The 27,474-nt window shown below is 39.2% G+C and overlaps 1 protein-coding gene and 1 long non-coding RNA gene across 15 annotated transcripts in view; one reads left to right on the top strand and one right to left on the bottom strand.

Annotated features, from left to right (window-relative positions):
• MPPED2 (metallophosphoesterase domain containing 2) overlaps window positions 1-27,474 on the top strand; it is a 174,883-nt gene that overhangs the window by 98,602 nt on the left and 48,807 nt on the right. The window lies entirely within an intron of this gene.
• LOC144577997 (uncharacterized) lies at window positions 6,054-26,251 on the bottom strand. 9 transcript variants are annotated; one of them, XR_013522921.1, is made up of 5 exons: window positions 22,524-26,251; window positions 19,077-20,928; window positions 12,604-12,671; window positions 9,600-9,736; window positions 6,054-6,316 (listed from the first exon to the last, which is right to left on the bottom strand). It is a non-coding gene; the product is annotated as an uncharacterized LOC144577997 (long non-coding RNA). The 9 variants fall into 9 exon arrangements; XR_013522918.1 differs by having other exon boundaries at window positions 11,273-20,928; XR_013522920.1 differs by lacking the exon at window positions 12,604-12,671.

Genomic DNA, 27,474 nt, shown 5'->3' with positions numbered 1-27,474 from the left:
AAAACAAGTGTTCCAGAGACTAGGGTTTCAAAAACATGGCCAGGTGCAATGGCTTGTGTCTATAATCCTAACACTTGGGGAGGTTGAGGTGGGAGGATCATGTGAGCTCAGATGCTTGAGGCCAGACTGGGCAACATAGTGAGGCCCCATCTCTACAAAATTAAAAAATTAGCCAGGTTTGGTGGTGTGTGCCTGTAGTCCCAGCTTCTTGGGAGGTTGAGGCAAGAGGATTGCTGAGTCTGGGAGGTCAATGTTGCAATGAGCCGTGAGCACACCCCTGCACCCAACCTGAGTGACAGAGTGAGACCCTCTCTCAGACACACACAAAAGTTTATGTCTTAACGTGTTGTAAGGCATGAGTCGGCTCCTGCTGTTTCTGCACCACAGAGACAACTCCCTCTACAACACATATCAGGAAGCAAGTATAGGTTGCGTGTGGCTTTTTCCCTCTGAAGAACCATGCAGTGGCTGAGAGAGAGCATATGCACCCTGGGCATATGCACCAAGAGGGATGTGCTAGCAGTGTCCATCCGCTGCAGTCAGACCTGCCATGGGCCCACAGTGTGTTCCACAGAAGACCTCAACCTCCACTTTTGGACATGGCTGGCTGCTGGGTGTTCTTTCATTTTCTCCTATTACACTAACAGGCTCATTCTTTTAATCCAGAGTTGCTGCTGGTAGATAGAAAGAGATTGTAAAGTGATTACAGGCTCCATCAGGTCAGGGACTTGTACTTTGTCCTCTATGCATACCCTAAGCTAGTTCAGTGCCTGGAACATAGTAGATGCTCAGCCCCTCTTTTTTGAATGAATGAATGAATGAAGGAGGTGGTGGTAGAGATATATCTCTTAGGCTGGTGAACTAAGGGTTTACACAGCTTAGACACCCAGTGACAAAAGGAAAGAAAATGTTTCCCAAGATCAGGCACAGTCATGGACATATGAAACAGAAGACTAGAGATGATAGAGCAAAATGGAACCAAGCAAAGCCCTAAATGATGTCCATGGGCTTTAATAACATGTGTAACAGGGCACATCTACCTAGATTCTTCCTGAACCCTCAGAAATCTAGCATATCTCCGGGTAAGCATGGTTTAATAAAAGTGAGGAATAGGAGTAGGACAAACCTCACATTAAGCCGCACATTAAGGCAGTGAGAGTTGTCAAAGAAAGCCTGCACCAGTAATTTTAGGCTCTTTGGTATCATGTCTTCAGCTCAGATACCTCATTCCCATACTGTGAACAGCTCTAGAAGTCACTCTTAGATATAGAGACTGTCACTTCAAGGCTGCAGTCAAAGTAGTTGGCATAAAGTGTGAGACTGGTAGGAAGCTAGACCAGGCGGACCCTCAGAACATCTTTGGACACTAAAAACCAATTCTCAAATATGCAGTATTCCCTTTTCTCGGTGGCTGAATTCTCAGTGATGGAGTTCTTATCATCATGTAGATTCTGTACCATTTGTTTTCAGGTTACTTGACAAACATGGGTGACTTATTTTGTACTCTGAACTGTACGTGTAGGGTGAACCTCTCCATGTCTCGTCAGTGAGCCCACTAGGATCCTATGGACAGTCTTAGCCTGTATTTATTTGGTTCCAGTCTTAGCTGATTTTGTCTTCCTGTGATGCGTTTCTTTTCTGTGGCTCAGATGTGTTCACAGGTGAGTCTAGGTAACCACACTGGATCCTTTAATGCTTCTCCTAATCTCTGATGAAGGTGAGATGGGTTTTGGAGCACACATATCTTTGGAGAGACGAGGTTGCTCCTTCCACTGGGTGCTCCTCTTTTGCCAGCACCACATCTGCAGAGCCGCAGGACTTCCTTCTGCCCCTTCTGATGAGCCTGCATGCTGCCAAAGTTGTTTCATAATAGAGTCTTAATAATCAAAGCCATGTTCTGTTCTCTGCTTCATACAGGAGAAGCCCCCTGCCTTCTAGGCTGCTCTGTGAGAGGGATGTCAAGGCATGATGTCACCCACCCTCTCAAGGATTCATCTATAAGCCCATGGGAGGCTCGGTCAGGCTAGTAGACCCATGATGTGCCTAGGGACATCCCCTCTGATGGTGAAGGCTTTGTTGAAACTATTCTCCAAAAAAATTCTTGCTAATTCTCTCTTCTCTTAAACAAACAATTCCTTAGGCTACAAAACTTCTGGCAGGGCCTCCCCAGCAGGAAGGTCTGTGCTCCCCACATCAGGCATAGCTCAAGCATCTGCAACTCTGTTCTACTCACAGAGGGAGGAAGGCAGTGGCCATAGAAATAGACTGTTAAGCTTGAGTCTCACTTTGATCATTTAGAATTTATTTACCTTGTTACACATTATACAATCTCTCTGAACCACAGTTTCATCTCTCAAATGTGTATATAAATACTAATAACTACTATTTATTGAGCATCATTTACATGCAAGTTCCATATGTAAGACTGTTTTTAAGATTCAAAGCAACCCTGTGAAGGAGATGATATTACCCTCATTTGGGAGATGAGAAAATTAAAGGTTAGAGAAGTTAAATAATTCACCCAAGAAACGTATTTTGCAAAGAACTGTAAATCAGTCCCAAATCCTGTGTGTTGTTTACAACTTCTGTATATTTTTCATGGGATTAAAATAAGATCCTGTATATTAAGTTCCTGGCACTCAGCAAATGCTCAATTAATATTATTTTTTCCCTAAAAGATAACACTTGTTAGGTTTGCCATGGCTATTATTTTTTGGTTTTGTTTTGTTTCTATGGTGGTATTACCATGGTAGAAAAGAAGAAGCAAAAAGGGTAGAAATTTGATAAATAGGAAACTTAGTCTAGGAAAATTCTTACCCCTGTATGTGTGTTGGTGGAGGCAGGAGGATAAAGGAAGAGAGAAAATGTTTTAAAGTGAATATCGTACAGTTTCTTTGCATGGCAGGTTGCTTATGTCCTGGATAAGTGGAAGCCACTTAGGAAAGGAACCCCATATTCAGCTGCATTTGGTCAAAAGGCATGGAAGAATGGATAGATATCTGTTAAATAAAGACATACGGACATTTTTAAGGTCACTTACATGGAGTATCATTTTCAGTGTATGAGTAATGTTGGCAGTGTGTTTACACCCAGGAAGAATAAAGGTAATCCTGGATGTTGACTGTCAATCAAATGTGGACTGTCCATGAGGGCTGCTCCAACACCAAGTGAGGGTCAAATGCTGAAGTCTCTGGGTAGGCAGAATGCATATGCGTTCTGCAAAGAGCTGCAAAGGTGAGCTGCAAACCTGCATTAATTCAGGAGAGGATATGGGAAGACTATTTTGCTCAACTATAAAAGATCAGCTTGGTTAAAGTGTAAATACAGTTACTATGAGTAATAATGTCCAAGTATAAAATTTGTAGCAAGAAAAGAAATTAAAAAGGCAATGAGAACAGAAGTACCTAATATAGAAGGGCATAGTAGAGGAGGTTAAGACCTAGATTAAATAATAGTCTCCCTAGAATAAAATTTCCCAAGACAGCATCTAAGGTGCCAACGATATTTAGTCATTAATTTAGATATTTTCAGGCCGAATGTCTTGGTGTGGTGGGTTTACAGGGTGGATCACATTAAATAAAAAATGGTGCTAAAATTTTGTATGAATCAACAGTAAATCAACACTGAAGCCTAAGTAAAACCAATGTTATGTTTGTAAAGGAAAGAAAAAGAAGGGTAGAGTCAACTTACTGATTTTTTCATTCTTTCCTAAAACCGGTTATGCACCTTTTTATACATTATGTGCAAAATGGTTGCATATAAAACTAAGTGCCTCTGTTGTCTGCCTGGTTTAGTAAACAGTGATTATTGTTTTTCTCTCTACATTTCAAGCTACCATATGTACTGAATTTCTGGGATATATCAATCTTAGAGCTGAACCTAATAGGATATACTGACTTTTCATGCCTACACAAGGCTTCATGAGCCATGGGAAGTAGCTTTGGAGCACCACCGTTCTAGAAAGAGGATTGTCAAAGACAGACACTAGCAGAGGGGAAGAAAGTTTTATTGTCTTATGATTTAAAAGTCCAACCGTTAAATCACTAGCCATAATTGAGGCCTCTTATTGTTTTGAATCAGTTGTCAATAGAAAACGCTTTCATCTTTGAAGAATAAAATAAAAGATGCTAGACTAAAGCCTAATCAAAAATTATTGATGGCAAAACTATCTACTTGGAATAGGCTGTCGGCAGAAGTCTCAGTCCCACTTCTCTTCCTTTGGTGTTATGATATAAGAGGAAAAAAATATGGAAGACAAGTTCGTTTTAAAAACTCATGGCTTTATTCGTGGGTTTTGTATTTATATATAGTTTTTAAATAATAATTAGGAAGTACTTGAGAATGAGGATTTTAGGCTCTGCTGATGCTACTGTTTCTGTTACTAAACAGTAAAGCTTCCTGTTTTTTCCAAAAGAAACAGCCAAGACTAGTTCCTTTTCTTATTCACATTCAGCCCTTCCCCTTAAGAAGAAAAGTTCTGAAAGATGTACTTACCTGTTGGGCAGCAGAATAAGTAGAAAAAATGGAAAACCCAAGTGTGTGTGTATGATGCTAGGTCTGACCTTTATGCTTTTAAATAGTTCTTACCCGAGGCGAATTCTGTGTGGTTGCCGGCTTGCATAGCTTCAGAGGCAGGCCCATGAAAGGCCAGCGAATTTTCAGGGTATTGAGTGCCTTCCTACATTCACACTGTATGTGCTGTTCAGGATTACTATTGAAGGGAAAATCAGACAGTATTGGTTTTTAAGGAGGTTATTGGTATTTAAGGTTATTTGCTGTAGGAATTGCCTTCAATAGAGTTTGAACTATGTTCTGAAAAGTCTGAGAGAAATAGAAACACTTCATAGGAAGTGTTGAAGTTTGGCTAGCCTATAAACCACAGGCTTAACAATGCCCTAAAGTCAGTTTTGAGACTTTGTAACTCTCGATGCATAATTATGAATGCATTTTTCCTTTGTTGGTTCTTGTGATAAACAGAATTAGTGGATTATTAATAAAGCAGAATATAAAATATGCCTGAGAAAATCCATTCTGTTTGTCTCACTCTGAAAATAATTGCACCAAATAATCTGAACGAAACCAAAAAAGCTTTTTGTCTGAGTTTCTACAAATAAGAGTAGAAAAAAACAATGAAAGGAAAATAGTTAAATGTAGGAAATCATCAAAAATAGAAATCATGCAGAAAGTAGACATCTTGATTCTTAAAAATTATGTTTCCCAAGCTGTGCAAACTTTTCTCAGTTAACCACATACTCACATGGATGAAGATTTCACAATTCCAGTAAAAGCATTCTTACAGTCACCTTGAATGGTTTTGTCCCTTGAAGAATTAGCATTAGTCATCAGAGAGCAATGGTATGTTTTTCTCCTTATATTTAGCAGTTAGCATTTTAAAAGCCATATCCTCAGCAAAAATGTACAGATGGATCATTGCATTATAAAAATTATATATAAATATAGGCAGAAAACAGAAAATGAGAGATAATATACCACAAGTATAACAGCGATTTTCTCTTATGAATGTTTTTTTTTTCTTTCTCATTATATGTTTCCTGGGATTTTGTACATTCTTACAGTGGGTAGATTTTATTTTTACAGTCAGGAAGAATGGCCATACTCTCTAGCCATAACAGGTGTGTCTATGGGTAACTGGAAATTAACCCTGTCCTTCTAACTTGATGCTGTCATCACATATATGATCCGGGTGTGTGTGTGGGTTGGCACATATGCACATATTTCACAGATTACTCCATTTGAAGACGGGAAGGTGGAAGGGTCTCTCCTCAACAACAAGTACTGTGGTTTTCCTGAAATGCAAGGAAACCCCAGAAGCACCGGAGCCACCCATTTATTCTGCTGAAAAAAATGTGTTTCCTTTTTAAAATTGGAATCTCCTAAGAAAGTAGAACCTAAATGGCTCATCCAGTCTGAGTTGATGATAAAACCCAGTCCATTTTGGTGCTGCGTTTTGATTCATCCCTGAGTGTGACACCCTAGTACTTGGGTTCCTTGGTTTGGCTTCACAGGACGTGACTTCAGTCAAGTAAAGCCTTGCGCCTACCTTTGCTTATTTGTATTCTAGTGCTGTAAGCTCCTCTCCTCTCATGTGTCTTTGTTCTATTAATCTGCAAAACAGGGCCCGACTTGTGATTAGTCCTTGGTGCTTGTTTCTATTAATCAGTCTGCAAAACAGGTCGACTTGGATGCTTTTGTTCAGGAGCTTAATGTGTTCTCCTTGTCAGGCTGTGGTTCAGGCTGCTCCGATTGCCTTCAACAGGACCAGGTGGTGAAATTTGGTTTTTATATGCTGATTGCACTGTCAAGAAAGAAAATAATGTTTGAAAAGACAACAGGAAAATGCTAATGTGGAATTGTAGAGCGACGTTTTAGGAGGAGGAAAAGTTTATAGAAAATATAACTTGTGTAACCTGGATGTGGTGTATAATAAACTGCACAGTGCAGTGGCTGGAACAGAAAATAAGGCATTATTCATATTATAGTCTAGAAGCATGGTGTCAAGGAAAGGTTGCCTATTAAGAAAATTTTATGTGGACTTGAAGTGTAATTCTTTTGATTCTTAAAGTGGGAATATCATTTTTTTAGATACAGTATTAACTACTGTAAGAAGACCCAATACAATTTTGTGCATTTCCTTACTTTTTTCTTTCCACCCTGCCTCGTGTCAAATGACCTTGCCACAGATTAAAATTATTCTACCTGTTATGTAGGGAAAACTCTGCATCTCAATTTTCTTATCTTCATCATCAAGGGACAAAAATTGACCTACCTGTGGAGATAGAGTGTGGGCTAACTGAGTGATGGTTATAAATTACTTTGTAAAACGCTCATTATTACCATTTTAAAAATTCTCCTAACTCTAATGTACAAAGGATAGCCTCACTAGAAAAGAATTTTAATGCGTAACTTTTTTTCTAGTGACAGCAATGCTCTAGGAAGAACACAGTTTTTTATTGGAAGTTGTCTTTTATATCTCTAAAAATTTCAAGTAAATTTAGCATTCATTACTTGTGAAATAGCTGCCCCCTCCAAAAAATCTGTTGAAGTATATGCAAGGAGCAAACTCTCAGAACTCCAAATTAAATTTGTCATCAGTGATAAATTTAGTCCTGTGAGATAGTTTAATAAGTGCTTCAGCTTGATTTATTGGCTTTGTTAGTTAACAAGAGTGTATTATGTCTTGTACAGAACTTAGCAGAGCAATTTCTGACTAGACCTTCCTTGATTAAAATAAAAAACTGAAAGTCTCGTTTTAGTCATGGTGATGGTAATTATTTTAACACGAAATTTGAAAGTAAGCACACTGCAGTCCTGTCATTCATATTAAAAAAAAAAAAAAAGAAAGAAAAGAAAAACATCAGAATGGGAAGGGGAAGGCATTTAAAAGGTTCTGGTTCTTTATGTTTGTACATACTTTATTTCCTTTGTGTGTATGCAGAGCATCTAGGCTGTTTTACTGGTTGGGCCGAAGATGCAGCCCTTGCATATATAATCACTAATGAGTGTCAGGATTCAGCTGCTAATTTGAAAGGCTTTGTGGCTCTTTCACCCCAAACACTAGAAGCTTCATTAGGTGCTGTTTTGTCCAGCCTGACCTTTGCTGATCTCTAGATCACAGCTAAATACCAACGTTACACCAACACCCTCGCAGTTGAAACAGTCCAGACATGATTCCTTTGGTGCATACCTTATCAGAATCTGCTACTGACATAAACTTGGGTGTCCCTTTAGCTTGCCATGTAATTAGGATTACCTTCCCCCGAAGAGGCCCTATTTACTTAAAATCCTGTTCAGTTGATTGGAGATCTGAATTTGAGAGCAATTAGCAAATTTTTCAGTCTCTTTTTTTTTCCCCTAAAAAAGGCACTTTTATAAGGCATAGCTTTTAAAATATGTTTTTAAGGCTGTTTCAGTGTAAGCAGCAGACAGCTACTAATAAAGTTTTTCTCTCTTTGATTTGGGAAAAATACATACAATATATTATTAATGACATCAACTTTTTAAAATGGAAAGAAAATCGAATGGCATCCTTTTCTTTAGAGCTATGTCTTTTGGAGTACACTTTCTTCAAAATCAAACCTTGTAGCAAGCAGGTGGAAAAGATCTTTCTGCTTACAGTCTTTTAAATATCCTGAGAAAAAACAACAGACATGATTTGTCCAGCTTTTGGTTGTTGGAGAGGGAAGTCTTACTTTTCAGCATTGTTATTTGTAGATTCTCCCCCTGCTCTTCTCAATTGGCAGATAAATTATTCTGCTTCAGTTTAAAATTTTACTCTATATTTGATATGAAGCAGTAGCTAAGTAGAGATATCTTTTGGCATTGTATTACTTATCAACCAGAAAAATGCATCTTTATAAACCTATTTTTCAACAGATCCAGTCATCTACGTCAGGTCTCCGGTGATCTTATTTTGAAGTAGTTTGAATTCTCTTTCTTTTTTACGGAGTCATAAAATTAGAGATGGGAAAGAGCTCTCTGATTGCATCACTTTTTCCATCCTTTTGGCCAGTGTGATCTCCCTCCCTCCAGCATATTCCCTAGTGTTCCATTCAGCCTAGTTTAGGATAATAAGACCAGGGAGGCTTCTTGTCCAGGCCCCTCTGGGAAAATATCCCACGGCCCTTGACATGTGGATATGTTTTCAAGCATGCAAGCTGAAATTTTCTCCTGCTTTGAGACTGCTTCAATATTCTTAAATTCAATCTCTTTTCTTGTCGTTACTTGCTTCTAAACCATCAAGGACTTTTTTCTGTCAAACAGCCTGCTCATATTGTGAACAACAACAAATCCCACAACATTACACACAGGCATGGCTTTCCTCCTCCTTCTTCCATTCAAAATGACATTTTTTAAGGTGTTTTGTTGTTATTAACTATGTGTCTAAGACATGCCTAAATTTGAATGGCCCATAAATTTTACCTATAAATGAATCTCATAAACCCTTAGCCATTTCATAGGCCCTGTGACTACAATGTCAGAATCTTGTTGGTTTAGAGCCTTTTCAGGAGTCCAGGAACAAGATAGGAATTCTGAGAACATTTATTTTTAGATGGATAGAACTAAATTAATCAAAATCCTTTATTTATGACACATTGCCATCATTGGTCGATGCCTAACCTTTATTATCATCATGTTATCTTTCCGTTTACAACTAAGGTAGTGAACATCCATTAACCCACAAAGAGCTTGAGGACTAGAACATGGACAATAATTTGTGTTTATCTATGTGCTTTCCTGTCTCTTATCTCCTATCTTCTTTCTCCAGGTATATATTAATCTGAGTTTTGGTTTTCTTTTTCATGCCTTTGCTTATTTAGATGCTTCCTATAATGAACACACATCTAAACAATACATAACTATGGGTTTTGAACTTCATACAAAAGATACTGTGGGTTTCTCTTTTAGTTATGGAGTAATAAGCTCCTAACAGACTAAACCTCCCACAAATAACTATAAATAACAAATAAAATAACTACCCAAAGGCTCTGGAGAGTGCACAGAAGCAAATAGGTTTTTGGAAGGGAGCTGAAACTTAGAGGAAGCAACTCCAATACAGTTTTTCATTTCTGTGGGTTTACCTGGAGGGTAGCCACAGTTGAATATAATGGTGTCATGATACGGCTAAAGTTCTCACAGAGAGCCTGTACTCTTTTTAGCAGTAGAAACCATTTGAAAAAGCTTAGAGTAGCCAGAGCCATCCGAGTGAGGGGGGATCCTAGGGGAAAAAAAGAGAGAAGCAAATAAGAGAAACACCAAATTATTTGTGTAAATTCTACAAAGTCTCTGGCCCCTGAGCCATGCATGTAGGGGCAGATTGAAAGCGTCTGAACCAAGATCTGAGCTACTGCCCACCAAAGATACCAACATTTAAACATTCAAAGAAGGAATAATGAAATCTTACACAAAATCTTTCAGAAATTTAAAGATGAGTTGCTTCCCAACATATTTTATGGCCAGCATTGCATTAATACCAAAATCTAACAAAAATATATTACCAAAAAACTTACAGAATAACATGACTCATGAGCAGAAACTAAAATACTTTCCAGAAGATTGGGAAATAAAATCCAACAATATATAAAAAGGTTAATGGATTAGGATCAATTTGGGTTTATACCGGGAATACAAGATGGGTATAAAGTGAAAATAAAAAATCTATCTAATTCACCCTATTAACAGGATAAAAGTGGAAAACTATGCGACCAGTTAGATAGATGACAGTTTCTGAAAAAGTTAACCCACATCTACCATACAGCCTAGCCATACTGCTCCTAGATATTTACTCAACACAAATAAAAATATATGTTCACATAAAGACTTGTACACAAATATTCTTAGTAGCTTTATTCACAATAACCAAGGCCAGGAAACAACCTGTACATCGGAACACTACTAGCCAAATAAAAGAAATGAATTATAATAAAACAAGGGATAACATGAATGAGTTTGAAGATCATTATATTGAATGAAAGATGCCAATACAAAAGAATACATTTACTGTGATTCCATTTGTATACTATTTTAGAGAACACAAACTAAAATGACAAAAGGATCAGTGGTTGCTTATACTGGGGACAGAGGGAAGGACACAGACTGCAAAGGGTATGAGGAATATTCTAGGGGTGATAAAAATGATTGATATCTTAATTATGGCCATGTGTCTTCATTATAGTATGTATATATCTGAAAAATTTTATAAAATTGTACAATTTGAATAGATACAGCTTATTGTACATAAATTTTATCCCAATACAATTTTTTTGAGGATATTCGGCTAGCTGTCAACTTTGGGGGCTTGCTTATTTCATTAAACATTTATTTAATATGATTTATCAAATATTTGAAGAATGAAGAAAGGGAGATAGATAAATTTATGTCAGTCACTTTTGTCATCGGAGAGGAAAAAGATGAAAAGAAATCCAAGTCTTCTTAAATAAAACAACAGAAATTCTAGATTTCATATCTATCCATCTTAGATATCAAAGAATAACCTTTCTAGAACCAAGTTCACCATAACTTACATTCAAGGCTATTATTGCTGTCAGTAATAAGGGAAAACTTCAATTTGCTTGAAATCTTGGAGCAGCAAAGCAGGAGGGGCATATTAGTTAAAACTTTTTTAGCTGCAAGTAACAGGACAGCAACTCAAAATGACAAAAAAAAAAAAAAAAGAAATTACTGGCTCACATAATTTAGAAGTTCTCAGGGATAACCGACACCAAGCATGGCTTGATCCACATATCAAACTTACTATTGGAAAGCATTTTTTATTTCTTATTATTGGCTGGATCTTTAAGTGTTGGCTTCATCTGTAGACAGACTCCTCTTGTGGTGGCTGCTTGCAGTTTCAGCTTGATTTACATTTAGTCAGGAGATTCTCATTGTTTCAGCTTGATTTGCATGTCTTTGTTTGGACCAATCAGTATGAGGAGGAGGATGGAATGCACTGATTGGTGACGTACAGTCATGTGCTCCTTCCCAAGCTAGGCAGGGTAATAATGGATCCCACCTGTACTACACAAATAAACAGTGGAATAAGAGTTCATTTTCAGAGGAAAAGTTGTGTGCTGTTACCAGAATAAGGTAGATTGAATGCTCCATAGGCAACAATAACAGTTACCTCCTCTCTCAAAGATAAACACAGGAGATGAGTAATGTCATTAAGAGGAACATTGCTAGTGGTAAAATTTTTAAGTTCCTGGTCCTTTTTGTCTTGGAACATCCCTTTCCAAGGACCACAGCCATTTGTTTATCCCAGTGTCTTTGTTTCTGGCACAGGAAGCTAGAATACTCTTAATGGTGGTGGTGGTGATAATGAATTGAAAATTCTGGAATGGTAAATGTCTTCTTAAACTTACATTAAGCCCAGCAATCTGACAGTTTTTAACCAGTAGCTATACTGGTTAGGTATAGCTATGTTAAAAAATCATCATAAAATGCAGCTCCTTAAATAACAAAAATTTATTATCTTACAGTTTCTATGGGTCAGGAACCAAGGCACAGCTTAGCTGAGTCCTCTAGCTCAGTCTTTCTCACAAGATGGTAATGAAGATGTCATGCAGAATAGTGGTCTTATTTCAAGGCTTGGCTTGGGTGGAATCCACTTCCAACATTACTCAGGTGGTTATTGATAGGAGTCAATCACTCGCAGGTTGTTGGACTGAGGACCTCAGTTTCTCAGTTTTCTGTTGACCATTGGCCAATGCCCTTCCTCTATTCCTTGCCATATAGACCTCTCTATGTGGCAGCTCACAACATTGTAACTGGCTTGAATCCAAAGGAGCAGAAGAGGCAGGAAGATGGAAAGCAGGGTCTCTGGTAACCTAATCTCAGAAGTAATACTCCATCACTTTGGCTGAACCTTTTATTATTATTATTTTAGAAGCAAGTCACTAGGTTTAGCCCATATCCATACCCAAGGGAGCAACAATTACATATGGGCATGAATACCAGAAAGGGAGATCATTAGGAACATCTTAGAGTCTGCCCATCACGGCGGCAGTGGCAACAAAGGAAATACTTTGCTCATATCTCTTGCCATTGAAGTTTTCTGTTGAGAGCCTTAAATCATGGACTGGATACCTGAGGTAGGTAGAGGCATTTCCAGAAGCAATGTAGGACGTTCGGCAAGAGGGAGGTTATGTTCGTGCCTAGTAATGCAAACCAAACAAAAAGACAAACTGAAACTAATGGAGAGTTTGATTGTGAGGTACAGAAATGATTACAGAAACAAGCTGAAAAAACAGATGCATAATGAGAGGTAAAATAGAGATACATACCAAGACTTGTATTTAGAGTGTTCACCACAGACAATCGGCCAAAATATACCCAAAACCAAGGAAATAGCTTACAGTTGCATTGTATCCATACGATAGAATACCGTAGAGCTGCTAAAGAGAATCTTCTGGAACAGTGGCTTTTAAACTTTTTTTAACCACAACTCACGTAGTAAGAAATCTGTTTTGCAACAAAAAGGAGTATATACAACTATTTTAACTAAAATAAAAATGTCTTAGAGGATGTTTATCCATCATATGTAAATGTATTTTGATATGTTTAATTCTATTCAACATTTTTATTGTGGTAAAATGTGTATATTATAGAATTTACAATTTTAACCATTTTAAGTGGCATTAAGTACATGCACATTGTTGTGCAACTGTCACCACTCTCTCCAGAACCTTTCCAACTTCTCCAACTAAAACTTAGTTCTCTAGCTCCCATTTCCTTCTTTCCCAGCCCCCCGTAAGCACCATTCTATTTTGTGTCTCAATAAATTTGACTCCTCTAGGTAACTCACATAAGTGGAATTATGCAACATTTGTCCTTTGGTGACCAGCTTATTTCACTTAGCATGATGCCTTCAGAGTTCATCCATGTTGTAGCATGTGTTAGAATTTTCTTCCTTTTTAAGGCTGAATAATATGCCATTGTATATATGCACCACATTTTGTTTATCCATTTATTTGTTGATGGGCACTTAGGTTGTGAAGGTACTTGGAGCAAAAGTATGAAGCCTCCCTGTGAACATCAGGTTTAAAATCCGTGTTGAGCCACAGTAACCTAAACTGCAACTACGGTCCTCTTCTCCATTGATTTTCATGATGATTATTATCTTTTGATACAGGCTCTCGTTCTGTCACACCTAGGCTGGAGTGCTATGGCACCACCGTGGCTCACTGCAGCCTCGACCCTCTGGGTTCAAGCAATCCTCCCACCTCAGACTCCCAAGTAGTTTGGACCACAGGCATGTGCCACAACCCCTGGCTAGGTTTTTAGTTTTTTTGTTGAGATGGGGTCATATATTGCCCAGGCTTGTCTCAAATTGCTAGCCTCAAAATATCCTCCTGCCTTGGCCCCCCAAAATGTTGGGATTGCAGGCATGAGCCACTGCACCCAGCTTTACGATTAATTTGAGAGACACGTTCTGTAGACGTACCCAAATGTTGTGCACAAATGGCGTACACTGTAGCTGGGATTGACAAGAATCATGATTTGACTTTATCAACCTTGAAAAATGTTTTTTGTCATTTGGTTGCATGTGGTTTATAGAGATTATTCTGAGTCTGGGCTTTAAATTGATTAGTTGTTTTTCAGAAATCCTGGCTCCAAAAGAAAAAGATAGCAAATCAGGGAAAATATGCACCCAAAGGAAAAAGATAGTGAATTAGTAGATGTGTACCCTTTGGAAGCCCTGCATCAGTGGTAGGAACTTATTCCTATGTCTTGAGTTTCATTTGGTTGTTAACTTTATTGAAAGCCTGCTCACTGTAGTGTAGGCACGGTGTTAGGTGCTGGGAATATGGGAATGAACAAAATAAAATACTGATCCTAGAAAACCTCATAGGTCTCTTAGTAAAAGAGAGAAGTAGATCATTTAACAGATTGTCACAAGTGCTACAACAATTTTGTAAGATGACTTGGGAGACAGACATGATGAGCACCCAATTCAGCTTGGGTAAGGACAAGCTTCAGGAAGACTGACAAGAATCTGAAAGAGGACATTTAAGGCAGAAAGAGCAGCATGCCCAATGAGTAGAAGCAAATAAGAATGCAAGACATGGCCGGGCGTGGTGGCTCAAGCCTATAATCCCAGTGCTTTGGGAGGCCGAGGTGGGTGGATCATGAGGTCAAGAGATCGAGACCATCCTGGTCAACATGGTGAAACCCTGTCTCTACTAAAAATACAAAAATTAGCTGGGCATGGTGGTGCGTGCCTGTAGTCCCAGCTATTCAGGAGGCTGAGGCAGGAGAATTGCTTGAACCCAGGAGGTAGAGGTTGCGGTGAGCTGAGATTGTGCCATGGCACTCCAGCCTCGGCAACAAGAGCGAAACTTTGTCTCAAACAAACAAACAAAAAAAGAATGCAGGGCATGTGATAGGATGAGAAGGCCATAAAGGCCTCATGTGCCAGGTGAGGGAGTTTGTATTGTATCCTGTGGTTTTGGTGAACCATGGAGAGGTTTTAAGTAGGACAATTCTTTGGCTATATTCTTTTGGAAAGAACTCTAGCAGCAGTGTGGACTAAGATTAAGGGAATGGGAAGGAAATAAGACCAGGAATGGTATAATTGTCCAAGAATAAGATTTTGAGGATCTTGCTTTGAAGCATCATCACATGAGATGAACAGGGAAGAAAGACCCAAGACAAGCAGAGAAGATAGAGATTTAGAACTAATGGGCTGAGGGCAAGGGAGAAGTTTAGATTAGATTTCTGACTTGCTGGCTAATATTAAATGATTCTCTAGTAATCTGATAACGAACCACTAATGGAGTCTTTTTCCAAGGAGCTTTTTGTGAGAGAGGTTTGATGATTTGCTCAGGATAGATAGCTGGGCACCCTTCGTAGGTGACACATCCTGCAAGCTTCTTTCATCCATTATCCATGGAGGCATATTCATGGAGAGAGTCTTAGAGGTTAAAAACTGGTCTATGCAGGATGGCTAGAGGCAGAAAAGGTGGGGAAGAAGCAAGGAAAGAAGGAGCCATTGAAACCAGAACTTGGTACTAAGGGTTAGGTTAAAGAATGTAGCAACAGGAGTCTAAAGAAGAATGAAGCCACCAGGCCCTCAGCTGGGAAGAATGGGAGATTTGGGGGATGCAGATAAAAGTAGCTCAGGGCACAGATGATTTAGATAAGATAATATGTGATTTAGATAAGATAATCATGTAAGTGATATGAAGGTGCTGGCAGTCCACTTTTATAAAAAGTTTTGCTGAGATATAATTCATGTATCATACAAACCACCCATTTAAAGTGTATAAGTTAGTGGTTCTTGTTATGTTCACAGAGTTAGGCAGTCATCACCATGGTCAATTTTAAGACATTTTCATCACATAAAAAAGAAACTTTATTATCATGAAAGATCATTCCTCTAATTCTACTAATGGCCATTTCTCTGCCCTCAATCCCCCTGGCTCCAGACGATTACTCATCTACTTTTTGTCTCTATATATTTGCCTATTCTGGACACATTTTAAAAATTCCCTTTCATCTAACTATAATTTATATATACTTCAATCAACTTTTAAGTGGTGCTTGCTGCTTATATTGGGGGCTTGTTTGCTTGACCGTACTGGGCCAGTGGGGTAGGGGATAAGTGAAGGGAGAAAGTTTTCCAAAACCTCTTGTATTAGAATCAGGAGCTGACCATCCAGCTATCCACTTCATGATGGACCATGTTATGTACACCTTAAAATTGAAAATGAATAATAAATTTGCATAAAAGAACATGCTAAAATCAAAGTGGATAGAATGATTTAAATGGACAGCTAAAAAACTGCAGTTACCCAGCACCAGTATAACCACCCACAAGTTGAGGTTGCAGCAAATAATCGATTAGATATTGCTGGTCAAAGGTCATGATTCTAGCTGGGCTGAAGCTACTCTCCATGGAGTTCTCTGGGTACCTGCCATGACACAGTGACAATGAGCCCTGAGTTCTTTCCTTGAAGAATGTTAAGAATCAGACTATGCTCCTTTAGGGAAATTTAATTGTTTACTAGGTGCAGAGAGGGAAACAATTTGCCTGTTAATCAATGGAGGATATGGAAGGAGTGATCATGATCATGATAATGATGGTGAGGATGATAATGATAATGATAACACATTGCATTTGAGGGCTACTCCTTTGGGAGGCACTCTCTGAAGGCCTTTACATGCCTCTCTATTAAGTCCTCAACCTGTTCCTTGGGTACCTCTGACTACAAAAGAGGAGGCTAGGTTCAAGAGATATTAATGTTATAGTAATGCACTTAATAAGAAAATATGCTTAATTGGAGAAGTAGCACTGAACTTGGATCTTTCTACTATGCTGCTGCTACATCTCCGATTCTGAGTTTTTCATCTGTCAAAAGGAGTAACAGTATGCATGCATCCTTATTAGGTTTGCTGCTATGAGGACTAGGTGAGTTAATATATGCAAACTTGCTAGAACCATGTCTGTCATCTAGTAAGTGCTCAATGAATATTAGCCATTATTTTGTATTATTGTTGTCATTACTATTAATACTACTTTTAATATTAGGAACAAGATAGGCTATGTTTTAAGAAAAAAGTAGATAGTAAGGAAACAGACGTGCACACACATAAAGTCAGTGAAAACTACACTTCTTTTCCGCTTCCATCAAAGGCTGTTAAATGTAGGGCCTGCTATTGTATATTTATTCAGACATCAATCTTAATCAGCTCCTTTGCTACTTTGGCGGTAAGGGCATTGTAATTCTATTTTTATCGGTTCCTTCCTGTGCTCCAGACATTCAAAATAGCATGAGTAAGGATCAAAAATATCTTAATGTATTTGGTTCCCAGAGATATCAGTGACCAAGGGAAGAGTTTTGCAGAAATTTCTTCCTGAGCTGATAAGGAAGGTAAGTGGGGAAGGTGTAGGGAGGGCTGGCTGTGCAGCTTGCTGTTAAGACTGCACGGTGTGAAAGGCAAAGATCCAGTGGTGGAGTGAACTATAAGGGAAGAATCTGGAGGATCAGAGTATAAACACTCCCTATTTTCAGATTTATGCTTGGGACCAGTATTGTGTAATCGTTTAAGATAATACCGCCCCTTCATGAGGTAGCCACGGTTTTGGTGAACAGACTTCCTGGTGTGATTGTGTTGCACACACACACATACAGACACAATGGGGAGGTTCTGTGTGATTGATATTTTTATTTGTATATCTTGCCTGGGGATCTTTTCTTTCTTTCTCTCTCCTTTCTTCTTTCTGCTTTTCTCCTAATTATTTTACCTCTTCTCCTCCTCCTACCCTCCTTTGCTCCTCTGCCTCTCTTTCAACTCTCTCTTAGTACCATTTTATATTCAGAGTATTCACAATCAAAAAGTTATCAAAATTTGTAAACTGAGATTGACGGGAAGAGAAAATGAGGTTAGAATATCCACAGCAGTACATGCAGTGGTAGGCTATGCCACATGGTAAAGTGTGACACAGTCTTAGGCAGTGCACAGGTGCACATTTGTTCTTTAGTGATTATGTATTTGTTGCATGCATATTTAAGAGAGAGAGAGAGTGTTTGTGTGTGTGTGTGTGTGTGTGTGTGTGTGTGTAGTATGCCACACTTGTGATTTCATGGATATTCTTGTTTAGGATAAGGGTAAATTTATTTAAGTAATAAAAGTGATTCCATATGTAGAGAAATACTTAGTAAATATTAGTACAGGTGGTATACAGATGTAGCTAACAAATCATGACTCTAATACAGGAGGACTGAAGCCCGGGATACACTGTCATAATACATGGCATCTTTTACTTGCATCAGGGGCCTCTGGGGAGAGCTGTAGAATGTGGTTGTTGGTCTTTTCCAAGTGATCTCCAGGAGTCTACAGTTGTCTTGCCTTGGTTCTGCCATAGCAGGGCCATCTCAGAGCTAAGGATTCTGAAGAAAACCAATCTCTTCCTACCCCCAACAATTTTCACAGCTGCATCTCTTGATGAAGGCGTGAGCAATAACTCTGCACCAGCAACTCGAGTTTTTAAACATTTAAACATGTGTAGCAGGTGTGAATGTTATTCTACTATGATATGCAGATGCAAGAAATTTCACATCAATGTATTTGTTTGTTTGTTTTTAGAGTGGAAGTAAATCTAAATTTGAGCCCTTGTCCCTCGGCGTGGGAAAGAATTAGATCACACTTGTAATGGGGGCTCAGTCGACCTTGGATCCCAGCCCAGGGCCTGGGGCAGATCCAGGTCATTTGGTGGGGGCCCTCTGGACTGTGGTCCACACTGGCCACTGCTGTGGGTCTTTTGTTAGCATCACGTGGGCCCTTGAAATCAGGCAATTTCTCTGTTTTCACTTACTTGGGTTTGGGGATCCCTTCCCAAGCTGGGAGTGATGGCATGATTTGAAACATCACACAGCTGCTCCTGCTGAGGGTTTCTCACTCCCCTGCTCAGCCTGCCCCCTTGCCAAGAAGTCCAGCTGAGTCCTCACTACTCCAGACAATCCTTTCCTTTTCACTTTAGGGGAGTCCCCCTCCTGATTAATCTTAACTGTGTCTGGAAGCCCTTCACTCTCACCCCTGTCCCCAAAGGCACTCACCTGGCTTTCCTCCCATATGTGTTGATCAGGCCTTGTGCCCTCAGTGACAGAAAAACCAGGAAGGTTGGGGGTGGGCTGTTTTTGCAACTTCTGTTTAAACCATCATCTACAAACACCCCTGAGGCAAAGGAGCATGAGGTCTTGATATAAGGAAGAGAAAATCAAACACAGATTAATACCCGTATCAACAATTCTGTTGTGTGAAGAAAAAATTTGAAATTTTTGTATATGCATAAAGGGTATGTTATAATATGATACATGCATACACACACACATGCATTCAATTCAGGGGCTCAGAAGTGTGTTCAAATAGGTATATAAATTCAGCATGGTTCCCTATTGTTATCAGAGTTGGCATGGAATTATAGAATCTGAATGTCATGGTTGTGTAGGCCTTAATAATTAAAATGCATTAAGTATTTGGGGCCAGAAAGTGCTGTTTCAGTTGAATTTGCAAAAGCATTCCAACTGGAAGAAGATAACAGAGGATCAGCCCTGTTTCCAGTCTAACCTTATGTTCATTTGCATCACTGCTCCTTCAGTATTGATGTTTTCAAACTCAGAGGCTACCCTGATCCTTTGCTGTTTACATTCAGCCCCATTCTCCATTGCCCTGCTCCCCTCTGCATCACAGGGAAGACTGACCTCTGCCATCTAGGGTCCAGCCATCCCTGGAGAGCCCTTTCCAGCTGGGGTGGGGTTGGGGTGCTGCTGGTCTCCAGCAGCAGCACCTCTTCCCTTCATCACTCCAGCCCCATGGCAGGGAGCGGCATCCTTCAGTTGTTACATCCACACTCCTCTTCTAACACCTTTGAAACTAATGCTCCATGTTAATATCAATTCCTAGATTGAATTATCTGACTCTATCATACCTTGCTCTCCTAGCTGAATCCTGATTCAAAGGGGAAGATAGGTCTATTAAGTTTCAGAGACAAATTTATAGCTCAGAAGTTTAGATTCTGTGTAGAAATCCTCAGGAACAAATAACAATACCTTTCATTTTTGTCACTCCATAGTTATAGATCTATTCTTCTTTTGCAGGCGACTTAAGAGCAAAGCATGTGCACTCATGGAATTATATTCTAGCAAGGAACAGGCAGACTGAAAAGTCAAAGAATATCAGACACTGAGAAGTGCTGTGCCCAGGAGTAAAATAGGATGATGTGTTAATGACAGGCTGCTCTGGGGAAAGCCTAATAATTAATACAAGCTTGGGTGCTTTCAAAGACACTGAAACTCTATACTGTCATCCCTCAGTACATGTGGGAGATTGGCGGCAGGACCCCCACATATACTCAAACTAGCACATATATACAAAAAGTTGGCCCTCCATATACATGAGTTTCATGTCCCACAAATGTATTCTCAGTCTGCATGTGGTTGAAAAATATCCGTGTAAATGTGGACCCACACAGTTCAAACCTGTGTTGTTCAAGGGTCGGTTTTGCTGCTGCTTCAGATTCTATCTGCCAAAGGTCACATATTAGGGCCACATTTGGAATCTATATATGTTGTTTTCCATGTGCACTACTTTGTTTAAACAAAGAAGAAAGGGCTGGGCTGGGCATGGTAGCTCACACCTGTAGTCCCAGCACTTTGGGAGGTCCAGGTGTGTGAATTGCCAGAGCCCAGGAGTTCGAGACCAGTCTATGCAACACAGTGAAACCCCATCTCTACCAAAAACAAAAACAAATGTAGCCAGCTGTAATGCTACAGGCCTGTAATCCTAGGTATTCAGGAGTTTAAGGCAGGTTGCTTGAGCCAGGGAGGCAGAGGTTGCAGTGAGCTGAGATCGTGCCACAGCATTTCCAGCCTGGGAGACAGAGTGAGACCATATCTTCAAAGAAAAAAACTGCACAAAAAAACAAACAAATTTAAAGGTCTTCTTGTGGAACATTTACTCTACAGTGTGCGGCAGTTCCCATTGCTATTTCAATTATTTCATATTACAGCTCCACCAGCTTACTGTATCTATATGAACTCCAAATGCAGTTCCAACCTGAACCATTTGAGATCATTTTAATATGCTCAGCATCACTTCTCCTGTTTGAGAACTTACCATATGCCAGATACTGCTGTACAGTTCATCTTCACAATGTACCTTGTGAAGAAGGTATACTAACTAATTTTCAGACTGCAGTGCTAAGACCTAGAGATCACATGCCTACAGTTATACAGCTAGTGAGTAGTAGAAATAGAACTGTTTGCTTACTACCAAAGCCTTTCTCTTAACTGGGTTGGATTGAACAGTAGAGCCTGTGATGGATATCCACAGTGTCTCACTGGTGTTGGTATTGCCTCTCCAACTTGATAAGATCCTTGAAGAGGAGTTAGTTACTCCTCTAAATCCCTGCATTATCACAATAAGAACCAAACACAAACTATGAAATTATAATTGTATAAAACTATAAATCATAAAAGTGAATTGATTAGAGATAAGTCATAGCTTTGAATATTCCCAGGTTTGTCTCTGAAGTTGATCAGAGATTGTTCCAATAAGCAAAATAACTTAGCAGGTTTCTGCCCAATGGCACAGAGCAGCTACATGAAATGCCAACAGTTTATCTAGATGATTGGAAAATAGCCAGTTTAAAATAGTGAAAAGCCTGAGTTTCAAAGTGATTTATTAAAATCAAGTACAACGAGAAACTAAAGGTAAACTTTTTGATATCACCATGGCAAAGTGAGAAAGAAAGGATGATTTGTGTAAGTATGTTGTGTTTTCAATGCAGTGTTAACAATTTCTCTTTCTTGGGAAGGATGATCCCTTATTATGAAATTATGTCCATCCTACTTTTTAGGCTTAAAATTGTTTTAATTGAAATATAGATGATAGTCAAGTGGTGTTTGTGTGTGTGTGTGTTAGTATCCTTTCATGGTAGAATAAAAATTGACAACTTATTAGTACCTAAACATTCCTTGAAATTTTACTAGTCCATGAGATCCAAGTCTGATAACCTCTGTCTCTGATAAAAGATCAACTCAAACAGGCCAATGTAATTATTATATCACTTACTTGTTGGGACAATGTTTACATCGTTATTCAGGTATCATAGATATATGTCAATATAACGAATCAAATTTTTATTGAACACTTACTATATACCAGTTTTTAGTCAAATAGTCTAAACATACTCTTTGAATTTTGTTTTTTAGGTACTGCATAGGTAAATTTCAACCAGATTCTTCCCTGACCTATATTTTCTAAAATTCACTATTTTAGGGTTCAAATTAATTATGTGTTACTTTGTTTATATATATATAAACACACAGAGCGAGAGGAACAGTTTGGACATAATCCCATGTAAGTTAGGATTTTTATGATCCAAGCAATTTTATGTTAAGAAAACTCAACCCAAACTACCTTGTACAAATGGAATCTATTGCCTCACATATTTTGAAACTTCAAAGGTAGCTATGGCTTTAGAGGTTTTAACGTGGCCTTACCAGGTACTGGATGTTTCTGCCTTTCCTCTTCTGAGCTCCGTTTCTCACAGGTTGGCTCCATCCTCAGGCTCGCTGTCTCTTCAGGCTTTCAAAATGTCTGCTGGCGACTTTGCGAAACTAAGCCAGCAGGAAAGAGTCAGCAAAATCCAGAGACTTTGCCTGCTGGCTGATTTGGCTCCTATGCTTAGGCCTGCACCAACCTCCAGGGCTAAAAAGGTGGAATGCACAAATGGCCTTAGCCTGGGTCAGAAGCGCCACCTTGCTGGGCCTGACGTGCAGCCGCTTCACTGTGGATCCCCAAATGGAAGTTGTGGCGAGGAAATGGAGGAATGAGTATGAGAAATCAACTAACAAATGTCCACTACGAGGTGTTTATTGGGGGTAGGAGATAAACGAGGTGTCTTTGAAGCTCACTTCCTTTACACAATTCCAATCAGTTGGTGTTCATTTTCTTCAGTCGTTATCAGTATTACATTGTAACTGATATTTCAGAACTGCCCTGAGTGGATGGCAGAGAAAACTTTCTAGTGAAATAAATCTGCACAAAGAAAAGGTGGCAGAGATTTCTAACCTATTGTACCCCTGTTGTAACTTTCCCATTTGAATAAAAATGTGTAGATTTAATTCCAAAGTTGCTGAACTATTGCTGACTGTTATGTTTCCTTTTTTGAAAAACACAGGTTCTTTAGGAAAGTCAGCTTTTCTCCCTCCTACAGTTAACGCTGTTTTCCCCAACTGGTCCCCTTCTGTATGACCCTTTTCTTTCCAGATTTAAAATCTCTTCATATGTGCTTTTTCAAATATCTTATTAAACTTTCCATTCATCAAATAAATACCAGATGATAGGGACCGTGCCCTTTTTTATACTTTTTGCCATGTGGGTAATAAATACATCTACTTACTTCATTTTCCATCAATTAAAAATACTACAGTGGCTTTTTATTTAATCAATTATGTGGACGTTAGAGGGGAATGGGAATGGAACATTAGTAGACTTCTTGTTTGCAAGTACATGGACATTAGTAAACTTCTCTTGGCAATCCAGTCCAGGAAAATAGATTGCTGCCCAGAAATAGAAACAGCATTTTTCCCCCCTAAATAAAGGAAGTCATTGTTTAAAATAATACTTAAAAATTTAAAAGAGACTAATTGTCCCTTTCCTTTTTAAGAGTATTTTTGAACATACTTTTAAAAGACTCTTGGTATCTTCATATTATTTTACAAATATGCAGTGATTTTTTTTTTTTAAGGCAGAGCATATATTGAAGTCGTTATTCCTTCCCACCTAAGCTGAGTGTATGTTATGGGTGATTTTTGCTCTCTTTCCGGCTGTGTCATAGAATCACACAAATGAGTTCATCCTGGGGCTTAGTGCTTATAGGGTTTCCATTTTGTTTGCTTTTTGCTGTTTTCAGTGTATTGTTAGGTTAAGGGAATGCTTCTATCTTTGATTACTCCCTAGTAATGGGGACATCTTTACCCTGGAAAGGAGGAGGTAATGAAGAACAGGTGTTCAATGTGAGCTTTCAGTTTTACTTTCTCAGAAATGTGCCCAAAACTAGGGCAAAGCTTTCCAAGTTTTTTAGTGCAGATTATTGTATTGATAGCTACAGTATTTCCCTTAGTCTCCCTCCAGCACCTATACCTGAGACCTCTGAGTCTAACAGCCCTTGAAGAAGCCATAAAAGCTTGCTCACGTACGATTGGTAAGTTGATCAAATGAATTTATGCAAGACAATGAGTGCCTAGCATCTCTGCTTGAATGTTGACACAGGATAATCTCCTGGAAAGTAGCAAAGTTTCCATTTGTGATAGGAAATAAATGCTGCTTCCCTTCAGAATCTGAAATAAGATTAGGCAAAAAATTCTAGGGATGAAATTGTCAGGATGATTTTTGCTTAAATATATGAGGGTCAGAAGAATATTTACTCTTCATCAAGAAGATATAACCCCCGTAGTCAATTTCTAGGGAACATCTCTATTTTTTCAAGGTCTTTTTTTCATCATATGCCTGCCTCAGTGTGACTGTAAGGTCAGGCAAGTCTCCATCTTTTTATCCTGCAACAGGCCTGGCAGTCTTTGGGACTCCTTCTCCTAGTGCAGACGTTGTAATTTGAGTCACAGCAACTACAGAGTGCTTTCCACTCCAGCAAGTACAGACTTGCTGGCTCTCAACTTCGCTGTGGCACAAATGTAGCACTCACCGAGGCCTGTTCTGTGGCATCTCTGCTGCAGCGTCACCATTTTCCTAACAGATTCTTTTCATATTTTTATTAGTAAAATATACATCACATAAAACTTACCATTTTTAACTTTTTTTTTTGAGACAGAGTTTCACTCTTCTTGCCCAGGCTGGAGTGCAATGGCGTGATCTCGGCTCACTGCAACCTCCACCTCCCGGGTTCAAGAGATTCTCCTGCCTCAGCCTCCTGAGTAGCTGGGACTATAGGCTCCACGACAGCTGGCTAATTTTGTATTTTTAGTAGAGATGGGGTTTCTCCGTGTTGGTCAGGCTGGTCTCGAACTCCTGAGCTCAGGTAATCTACCCATCTCAGCCTTCCTAAGTGCTGGGATTACAGGTATGAGCCACTACGCCATTTTTAACTATTTTTTAAAGTATACAGTTCAGTGGTATCAAGTACATTCACATTGTTGTGCAGCCATCACCACCGTCTGTTTCCAGAGCTTTTTTCATTATTTCAAATTGAAACCCAGTACTGGTTAAACAATAACTCCCATTCCTGCTTCACCTGAGCCCCTTGCAATCACCATTCTACCTTCTCTCTATATAAATTTGACTACTTTAAGTGTCTCATTCAATCTTTGCTCTTTTGTATCTGTCTTATTTCACTTAGCATAATGCCTTCAAGATTCATCCATATGTCAGAATTTCCTTCGTTTTTGATGCTGAATAACATTCTCCTGTATTTATATACCACATTTTGTTTATCCCTTTGTCAATGGACACATGGGTTGCTTCCACCTATTGACTATTGTAAATAATGTTGCCATGATTGTGGTTGTACAAATACCTGTTCAGATTCCTGCTTTCACTTCCTTTGGGTATACACTTAGAAGTGGAGTTGCTGGATTACATCGTCATTCTGTATTTAGTATTTTTAGGGACTGTCATACCATTGTACACAGTGACTGCCCCATTTTACATGCCCATCAGCAATCTGCAAGCTACTTTTTAGCAGACATAATTCCCACCATGCCCTACTCTCAACAATATAAAACCAGTATTCATCTGATTCTTTTTTTTAATTTAACATTAAATTTTTAAAAATATTTCTTTCTTTAATGTCTTTATTTTTTAGAGACAAGGTCTTGCTCTGTTGCCCAGGCTGGAGTACAATGGCACTATCATAGCTCATTACAGCCTGAAACTCCTTGGAACAAGCAGTCCTCCTTTCTCAGCCTCCAGAGTAGCTGGGACTACAGGTGCACCACCACACCTGGCTAATTTAAAAAAACAAAAACGTGTAGAGACAGGAATCTCACTCTGTTGCCCAGGCTGGTTTAGAAACTCCTGGCCTTAAGTCAACCTCCTGTGTCAACCTTCCAAAGTACTGGGATTACAGGCATGAGCTGCTATGCTCAGGCTGATTCTTGTCAGTAAAGGGTTTTCTTCATTTTGGGGGTGAGGGGGGGAAGTTGGACTCTGCCTTATATTGTTGCCAAGGAAAGCAGAAATGTAACAAAAGAAGACAGAAAGAAAAAAGCAAAAAATACGGCATAATGCAGAAAAGCTAGTAATCATAAAGGATATAGGGTCCTCTGGCTTTAAACAGAAATGCTATAAGCAAGGTGTGAAACTTCCATCTGTCCATTGCTGCTTCATTTTAGGGTGCATCTGATCTTATATGTGCCAAGTACAAAATGCCCCGTGTGCCTTTGTAACAGCCAAGCTCCCAGTGCTTTCTCGTTCCCACAGTGGCCATGTGGTCTACAAGTGAAGCAGACACCAGGCTGACTCTCCAATAAAGCCTCCTTGCTGCTATTAGCCTCCAGATAGTTCAAGCCATTTCCTTTCATTTCTGGAAATAAAAGAGTGTCTGTTTGGCTTTCTGAAAACAGTTGCCACCTTTGGGCAAAGCTAATTAACCAAAATATATGTGTTCAGTTCAGGATGTCCAAAGAGAAAGAAATGTTTGATACTGGTATATGTTACCCAACTTAACCACGCGTATGGCAGGTTTGGGCCAAGAGGAGGGAGAGGAGGACGTCAGTTCTGATTTCAGGTAACTGTTAACTCGTTCTGCTCCTTGGAATAATATCATACCAGAGAGACAGAGAAAGAGAAAGAGAGAGAGAGAGATAAAGAGAGAGAGAGAGAGAGAGAGCATGACTTCCACGTGAACCTTTGTGGATTTGAAAACTGCTATACTGAATATTTTATGATCTTGTCAAGGCCTCCCCTTACATGTGACCTCAAGGCACTACCATGGCTTTCATCTTGTGAAGTCTTGAACATTTGCAGTTGCAGAAAAACCTCAAGAGACTCAGTATTTCAAAAGCCGTAGTTTAGGTTTTATTTTCTAGGCTTGGATGTTTGTGGGTTTTCTTATTATAAAATTGTTGTTGTTATAGTGATGTTGTGTATTTCAAACCAGATATCCCACGGTCGCAGAAAAGTCCCACTGTAGGAAATGGATTTCTTTATGAATGTGCTCACATTGTGCACAGGAAGTAGCTCAGTATGGATAAACAGGCATCTTTGGTAGGTAGAGTATTTGGGTAAATTTAAATTTCTGAGGATTAAACATAAATTCCCTTACCTTAAGAACTGTTAAAAATTGTCCTAAAATGTTAAGTCAGTCTAGTCTCTAGATGACCATAGTTAACATGATGTTATTGTTCTCACTCATCCCGTTTTAGAGCACATGGTTCCTGAATACAAGTCGCAGCCTTGACCTCAGTGCTTGTTAACCCAGTGCCTGGGCCCTTC

This window comes from Callithrix jacchus, chromosome 10 (assembly GCF_049354715.1).
Source record: "Callithrix jacchus isolate 240 chromosome 10, calJac240_pri, whole genome shotgun sequence".
Classification (NCBI taxonomy): Eukaryota; Metazoa; Chordata; class Mammalia; order Primates; family Cebidae; genus Callithrix; species Callithrix jacchus.
Note: the sequence above shows the minus strand (reverse complement) of the source record. Positions and strands in the feature narration are given on the sequence as shown.